Genomic DNA, 8,064 nt, shown 5'->3' with positions numbered 1-8,064 from the left:
CGATTTTAAATATTTTTTCAAAACACTTGGCATGATTCGAAGAGTTCATCTGAGGAAATGCCCTTATTAGCCAAACATAGATGAATGTTTAGGCTTTCAATTCATGCAAAAAGTTTATAGTTTTGTGTGACATTGACAGAGTTATGTGCGATTCAAAAAAAGGGGATCAAGGCTCCCCACTCTCCCCTAAAATTTGCAATCAAAAATTATTTCAGTGAAATTTTGTTAAAGTGCACCGTTTCCAAGTTATAGCCATTTTTAGGTAACTTTTTTAAAAATAGTCGCAGTTATTCATTTTTTTTTCCTTTTTTGCCTTCCTCACCTTACTGAGGAAAGGCTATAAAATCACTCGAAAACTGAACTTCTCAATTAGACCTCCTAGACCCACCTTCATGTATACCTATCGACTCAGAATCGAATTCTGAGCAAATGTCTGTGTGTGTGTGTGTGTGTGTGTAGGGATGTGGGTCTGTGCACCAAAAAATATGCACTCGATTATCTCAGCACTGGCTAAACCGATTTGGACCGTTTTGGTCTCATTCGATTCGTCTTGGGGTCCCATAAGTCCCTATTGAAAATTATGAAGTTAAGTAAAGTACTTCAAAAGTTATGCTAAAAAAACGATTTTGACTAAAGTCCGGAAGATTGTAAAAAGGGTGGTTTTTGTAAGAAACCCCAGCATGTTATACATTTTTAGAAAGGTATTTAAAAGACCTTTCCAACGCGACAAATACATTGAAGATCTGACAACCCTATCAAAAGTTACTAGCAATTAAGTGTTATTTATGCACTTTTTGGAAGCCGGATCTCAGATATCACGACGAAAACGTTGTCCGGATCTATCATGCAACCCGTTGTTGAACAGGTAATCAAAAGACCTTTCCAACGCATCCAAAACATTGAAGATCTGACCCTATCAAAAGTTATAAGCACTTAAGAGTTATTTATACACTTTTTGGAGGCTAGTTCTCAGATATTTAGATGAAAACGTATTCCAAATATATCATGCGACCTATCTTTCGATGGGTAATTTAAAGACCTTCCCACGAGCGTGTCTATTTTGGATAGCATTACCCTTTGAATGAGAGGAAGGCACCAACCACCTAAGGGTGGATTAAGTAACGTTTTTAACTGAGATATTGCCATGCAAAGATTAAAAACAGGAAAATTTATGTTTGATGTCACCCAAACAACCCAATATTTTCTAATGTTGATACCTCAGCAACTATCCCAAGCAACACTCTTTGTCAGATAAACGTATTTCCTAACTGGTTGTATAACCGATTGGCCTCGTTACCACAACTTGTTCTACAACTCCTGTGCATTGGAAAAAACGCACTTTTTTCTGTTGTATAACTTGCCAGAATAAGATGCAAGTTATCAGAGTAAGTTGTACAAATGTATTTGACAACACTGTGCTAGCTAACAAGAGATTCAACGAAAAAAAGGGGCGTGGTTAACGGCTGTGCTGTCAAATCAAAGCGCACACTGAAAAGGAAAGAAAGATTGAAAACAGTTGTCTAACCGTTACCCAACTTACATGTAAACAAACAGTTCTTATTAGAATTTCAATCAACGACGAAGCCAATAAGAATAGTATCTCTGACTATTTTGGTACGCTTGTTTCTGCCCGATTTATTTAGGAAAAATAAATAGAAATTGCATGAAAAAAAAACTATCTTTTCGCGCTCTCTAACTGTGATTGTTGTGAAACCCTCTTCATGGTGAACTTTTAGATTTTCCTTTTTTGATGAACTTCGTCTTTCCCAAGATTCGATCCGATGACTTCAACGATTTATTGTTATCTCCACGGCAGGTCCAGGCGCGCTTCCACATCTCTCCACGAGGCTTCATAGTAAACAAGCTGGCCTAAACGTCAATAAGAAGGCTGCTGTCAGCTTTGTTATACAGCAGTGAGCTGTACAACTTAACTCCAGAAAAGGCTGTCATTGGAAACGTTTGTTTCAAGTCAGTTTTTATAACTCCAATATACAACTTAGTTATAACAAACCGTTTCAACTGTCATTTCTATTACCGTACCACGGAGCAACATTGAAATCGTGTGATTTTAATTTGTTATTTTCTCTATCATGAACTCCATAAGCTGACATTTTTGTAGCTTTTACCGGCAATAAGGTTTCAAACTAATCGGTCAACAATTAAAATTATTGCAATCTTCCATAAATAAACATTATTGAAACTTTAAATACCTCACGTACAAATTTACACCACCTAACAACACGCAATGTCAAGTTGAATATGTTTGTTGATTATCAGTTATATAACCTATTCTCCAATAACATTCGTGTAACAAAGCGAGAAAACCTACGGTTATTTATAGAATGGTTGGCCACGCCCATTTTTCACAAGATGCCGTCACATGACAATGTTAGACAAGCAGTGAAACAAACAGTGCAATATTATTCTTATTCAAAAAACTGTTTTCGAGGAAAACATTGCAGATGACGGAACAGCATCTTGGCATATCAGCATTTTGACTTTTAATTACAGCTCATAAAAAGCGTTTTTGACTGAAATCAAGTGATAAATACCTCAAACGGAAGTGAGCAAGCAAGTTTCTATCGAAGGTGTTCCAAAATAAGTTGTTTAAACAGTGTAAATCAGCAAATTGGATGGAACCCTCCAAATAGGCGAGATTTTTTCCTATGTTGTGTTTTGTTGGAAAAGAGTGAAGTTGACTGTGTTTTAACACTTTTGTGGCACAAAACACGATAGTTACATAAGTCAGTTATACAAGCAGTTAAAAACTGTTATTTAGGTTATGTTCAGAATTTGTCTCGTATGTTTATCAAAAACAATTGTCTAACTATTATTCAACAGTCGACAAGTTATGAGTGCTACTTGGGTAGTGGTCCGATTTTGAGTGATTAAACAAGAAACATTCGTGAAATTTTCCGTCCTTTTCGGAAACATTAATTCATTTTCATTCAAATCAAGACTAACATTTCAAATGGGCCACTAGGGTGAAACATCAAAATCGATTATCCAGCACAGCACTTTTTCAGTTTCTTTTGGGGTCCTAAACAACTCCCCAAAGTTTGGGGACGATGGGTTTAGTAATTACTTTAAAATTTTTCGCAAAGCGGTTAAATTTTCCATATAAATTTGTATGGGGTTAACATTTTTTTTTGGATTTTGGTATTTATCAAATCCACGTTTCATGCTAAATTAAAACCAGATCAGTTTTTTGCACAAATCGAGTTTTTGTGACAAAAAGTTTCATAAAAAATCACCAGTCCTTATCCATACCTACAACTTTGCCGATGACACCAAATCGATGAAAAAATTCCCTCAAAAGATACAGATTTTTGAATTTTCATACATCATTTTTGCAAGGACAGCTGCCAATTTTGTATGGAAAATTATATGGACAAACTAATGATGCAAAATGGCTTCTTTGGGCATACCGAAGGTAGCAAAAAAGTTTCAGCCGGATTAAATAAAGCATAAGCATAAGCATAGGTGCCCACCCGCAGTTGCTACTCCGTTATTGACCAGGACCTCCAGAAGTTACATCCACGAGCCGTGGAAGATAAGTGGGTGCTATCTTTCCTCGCTTCGCAACTTCTCAAAGGCCCCTATCATGCTGATCAATATCGGCGCCGGCCACGACCAGTGGTAGGGTCACGGGGAAGTGGATGGGAATGTTAGTCCGATACTTGAGTGATAGAGACCGCCCAATCGACGGCATCTCCGACAAAGTATCACATGAGTTTTGAGGGGGTTAGTAGATGGGTATGAGGTCAGGATTCACGAGTGGCAGTGATGTGACCATGAGCATTTTGTTTATCGGTTGAAATTTTAAATCTTAGGCAGCCGGCTGCGGAAAGATAAATAATTGATTATTTAAAAGTTTGTTTTAATCGAACGCGTGCCAACCGAGCGGTAGTGCTATGGGCTGGACTTATCAGTATATTTTTACTGTTGGTACAATTAAGATAACGCGAGCAAATGTCAAAAATAGTAGATGAGTTAATACTAAAGCTGCCAGTTGGAATAAATTATTACGATCAACGAATATAAACGAAAAGAAAACAGGACACCACGTAACCGATTGTAATGAAATTAAAACAATAACTTAAACGAACTTAACCGGCGGCGTGCCTTCCTATCAACGATGATAAAAGAAGGACTTATAAATTTAAAATATAAAAAGACTCCAAAAATACGTTGCATAGTAACCGCGAAGTCCCGCTACTCACAATCGAATCCGAAAGATAGCTATCTAGAATTTTAAATATAGTATTAATTCGACCGCGATCCTCCAGAAATTCTTCGTCGGCGTGCCTTCTGATCAACGGTGATGTAAGAAGGGCTTTATTCATTAAAATGATTTTATATCATAAGCCTTAAAACATATTCGTCGGCGTGCCTTCCGATCATCGATGATATAGAAAGGACTTAATCCAGCAATACGACTTGCTTGTCTCGAAAAAAAAAGAATTCGGATCGTTTCTATCGAAAGCTATGTAAAGAGAACAAAAATAAACGCATTGGCCAACGAACGCGCGAACTAAAAATAAAGAAAAAAGAAGAAGAAGAAGACCAATCACCCCATGCACACAAACAACGACACAAAAGAGATGAAAAATAACACGAATCAGAAGAAATCCAATCACCCCATGTACACAAATAGCGACACAAAAGAGATGGAAAATAACACGAAAAAACAGGACTGCGCGTCCACACAGGCACCGCACTACTGATGCCATTATTTAATTATAATGACCAATCACCCCATGCACTCGAACAGCGACACAAAAGAGACGGAAAATAACACGAAAAAAAACAGGACTGAGCGTCCACACAGGCACCGCACTACTCGAAAGTTTCAGCCGGATTAAATAATACAAAAACTAAAATTCAAAAAAGAGCGTTTCCGTAGAGAATTGTTCAAATGCGAACTATTTTTAACTGAACATTTGGAGAATGAAAGACATATGCACGGCATAGTTGGTCATCATATTTTTATTTTTAGTTTCAGAAAATTATATAGTTTATAAGTTAGTTTTAAGGTATCCCTTTTCCCTTTTGTACATGTAGGACCTCCTACATTTGAGTTTGCTTGTATTTAAAATTGAGGTGAAAAGTCATCGTTTGTGATTGGACACTCAATAATATTTTAACTGAATGAATGTACATGGAAAAGAAATTTAAATAAATATAAACCTAAAAAAAAAAACAAAAAAAAAACAAAACAAAAAAAAAAGTTTCAGAAAATTAAGTTATATTTCTTATGAAATGCTTTTAAAGGTTGATTGAAAATTAATGTTTGGTAAGAATAGATATTTTTTGTTAATCAAATCATAGATAGGGGAAATATACCCATTTTAATCACACTAAGCCGTTCGACCAATTCTCATCACTTTTGCATTTTTCCGCTACTAAATCAACATTTTTAGATACATCAACAATGGAGAGTTGCTTGCTCACTTTTATTTGAGCTATTTGTTACTTTGGAACAGTCAAAAACTCTTTATGAAAGCTGTAATTCATGATCAAAGTGCTGATAGGCCGATAATAGAAATAGGCTGAGAAAGGGCATAGTTCCCCTATGTTGTTTCGTGTTTTATTTCAATTAAAAAAAATACTGTTTTTTGCTGTGAACATATAACAAAGAAACAGTGATAACGTTAATTTTGGCAACCACGTCCATCTCCCAACACACTAAGTAAACAACGACGAACAACACCCCACAACACGAACGGCAAGTTTTCTATTTTCAGAACGTGGCAGCAAGCTTCTCAAACCATGCCACGCTACTGCTACTGCTTATTAGCGGTAATGAATCGGACGCGATGTTAGCAATGAATCATTCAAGTCAGCTCCGTTGCTGTGCCGTTTGCTCGCAGATAAGACAACTCGACGCTGGTAGAAGAGCTCAAAAGTACGGCAGTTTCAGCTGTTGTGAGATTCTTGCCCTAGCACGCAACAGTCCTCGATAGTATAGTGGTCAGTATCCCCGCCTGTCACGCGGGAGACCGGGGTTCAATTCCCCGTCGGGGAGGAAGGTGGATTATTTTGTATGTACACCATTGATTTTATTTTGCAAAGGCTAAAAAGTTTCAGCCTAAAAAACAAGGAAAGTCATTTCGCTGACAATGCAACGGCAATGGGCGCATGCGACGACCTTCGACATCGCATCCATTCCAGCAAATTTACGACCCACCGTAGCGGAAACAAATTATAAATCACGTGTCCCAAGTGATCGGTTAAAATGACATTAACTTCAAGAAAACGCTCCCTGGCAAGACGGGCGTCTTTTTTTTTCGGCGGGCAAAGAAAAATCCAATTTCAATTACCATAATTCTTCCGGTCCTCGTTTGGCCAATTTAATGCCGCTCAACGGGAAAACGGTGCTGAACCCCCTCACCCGTTTTGGGGTGTTCCGGAACACCACTCTTGGCCGGTTTGGCACCACGTTACGGCGTTGGTGGGGTGCATAAAAACATGAACGAGTCAATCGCACTCAAAAGTCAAGTAAACTATTATTCCTCGTTGGCATCAACGACCGGCGTCCCCAGCACGGTGAACACATGCCGAAGAAAAGGAAGGGGTTCCCAACTTTCTGAGATTGTTCTTGATTCCAAAATCTTCAAAATATTTGTTCGAAGAAATCAAAAAATTTCACAAATATTTCCTCTTCTAGCATTGAAAATTGGACAGTTAGTTGCTGAGTAATAGGCATTAGAAAATTGGGGACTGTTTGGATGAGACTACACACTACTACTACACAGTAAAAATTAGTTGAATTTTGAAATGGAATGATGAAAATTTGGTTAGTTGAATAAATATTACCTTTTGCCTTCCTCACCTTACTGAGGAAAGGCTATAAACTATCATTACCTACAACCTTGCCGTAGACACCAAATTGATCGGAAAACACAAAATGGCTAATTATGTTACAGTAAAGGCCCACACAAAGTTTAAGCTAAATCAGAAATTACAACAACAAAAATGCACAAAATCGGTTGATTTCGTAGGGAATTGCTCAAAGGAACAAATCTGAGTCTAGGGGTCGGATCGATCTTATAGTTCGGTCAATGTTGGAACACTTCAAAAGAAAGAATACGCATCAAAAAATTGTTTTAAATACTGAAGAAAAAAAAATACTAAAATCATCTTTCTACCCTATATTACATCTAAACTCCCAATAATCCAATAAACAAAATTCACACACTAAGATTTTTCTACCGTACTCGGTAAATTTTTTACCGAAATCTCAACAGCCGAGTGCTCGGTACTCAGCTCGGTAAAAGTTTAAATTACCGAGAGCTCAGTTAACGCGAATCTGACAGCTGGTTTGAACTTTTACAGAAGACCTCGGTAAAAAATTACCGTTTGCTCGGTACATATTCTGAATTTTTACTGTGCTTACGGTTATGCTTTTTTTATGGATTGAATTTATTTGCTTTTTATTTATTCAATAAGACGACAACATTTATTTTCAAATAATATCTATATACATTCACAATAACATAACAACTTATTTTTTCCTTGATTTGTGAACAATAGTGCAAATGCCGACATAAACCAGCTCCTTCTATAAACAGCTCAGAGGATGAAGCTTCGACGTGAGCTGAAAGAAAAATGATTATTCTAAATAGTAAATAATTGAATTTCCTTTAATAAAATGACACATACCTGTTATTTTGTCACAATTTATAGTTTTAAACTACCTTAAATTACTTTTTCTGATGGTAGTCAGGAAACAGTCCGACAACAGCGAGCAAATACAAAAAATGACATAAGTTTCAACTGTGAGACTCGGTAAATCTTTACTGAGTTTTCAGTAAAACACAAGGTTATTAGTTGAGTACTCGGTAATTAAATTACCGAGTACCTAAAATTTACCGGAAACTAGCGTTTACTGAGAAGTTCAGTGAAATAAATACTGAAGTACGGTACTTTCAGCGAGTTTTTTTACCGCAGCTCAGTATATTTCCTAAATTCAACCGACAGCTCAGTAAAATTTGATTTTGAAACTAATGGCTTCGCACAGCGTAGAGCATGACTCGGACCGGGTAGTCCCAGGGTCGGCAA

The 8,064-nt window shown here is 37.0% G+C and overlaps 1 non-coding gene across 1 annotated transcript; it reads left to right on the top strand.

Annotated features, from left to right (window-relative positions):
- The first annotated feature begins 5,956 nt into the window (after positions 1 to 5,956).
- On the top strand, positions 5,957 to 6,028 carry Trnad-guc. Its single transcript has one exon. It is a non-coding gene; the product is annotated as a tRNA-Asp (tRNA).
- Positions 6,029 to 8,064: the final 2,036 nt, after the last annotated feature.

The sequence above is a fragment of the Culex quinquefasciatus genome, chromosome 3 (genome assembly GCF_015732765.1).
Source record: "Culex quinquefasciatus strain JHB chromosome 3, VPISU_Cqui_1.0_pri_paternal, whole genome shotgun sequence".
In the NCBI taxonomy this organism is placed as follows: Eukaryota; Metazoa; Arthropoda; class Insecta; order Diptera; family Culicidae; genus Culex; species Culex quinquefasciatus.
Note: the sequence above shows the minus strand (reverse complement) of the source record. Positions and strands in the feature narration are given on the sequence as shown.